Here is an 801-nt window from a genome sequence, read left to right as displayed (position 1 = left end):
TTGAGTTACAAATTCATAAGTTAACTCAACATATCATAACATATTGTTGAGAGCCATGACTCTGTGAATGCATATTATATTATGCTATATTATAATTATATGATATAATATTCACATTGTATAGATATATATAATTTTATGTTAGTGATTTATTGCAATGAGTTGAAAAAAATGTGAACGATATCGTATGAAACCTGTGTGAAACCATTATAATTTAAATTTAACAGCTGGTATACATGTCATCAAAAGACAATAATCTTCTATTAGAGATAATACGAATGAAAAGTAAGGGCACATTAAAACAAACCAAAATAATATTATATTATTATTTCGCTAATATACAGTAAAAAAGTTCCCTCAATATTAATATTATAATATATTATGTTGGAAAGTATCAACAGCGCAGCCATGTACCTATATTGCCTATACAATACGCCGTCATTACCTATTAGCGGTGTAGGAAGTTATCTAGATAAAAATAAATAAAACATCAAATTATCTTATCTAAATAAATTTAACAGATATCTGTGGTAATTTATCTAGATACATATTAAAATAATTGAAATATTTTGAAATACTGATTATAGCCTATAATTTGCCGAATACTGACGTGATTCCAATGTTATTATACTTTAATTTAACGTTTTTGTATTTATTAATTTATAATCAATGGATTTGTTTTATATTTTTACACTAAAAATATTGTATATAATACGAGTTTGCTTTCCTATATGCCTGCACTGCGATTATCTGTAGTCAGTGTTGAGACTTATCTAGATAAAAATATTAATTATCTATTAT

Source organism: Acyrthosiphon pisum, chromosome X (assembly GCF_005508785.2).
Source record: "Acyrthosiphon pisum isolate AL4f chromosome X, pea_aphid_22Mar2018_4r6ur, whole genome shotgun sequence".
Taxonomy (NCBI): domain Eukaryota; kingdom Metazoa; phylum Arthropoda; class Insecta; order Hemiptera; family Aphididae; genus Acyrthosiphon; species Acyrthosiphon pisum.
Note: the sequence above shows the minus strand (reverse complement) of the source record.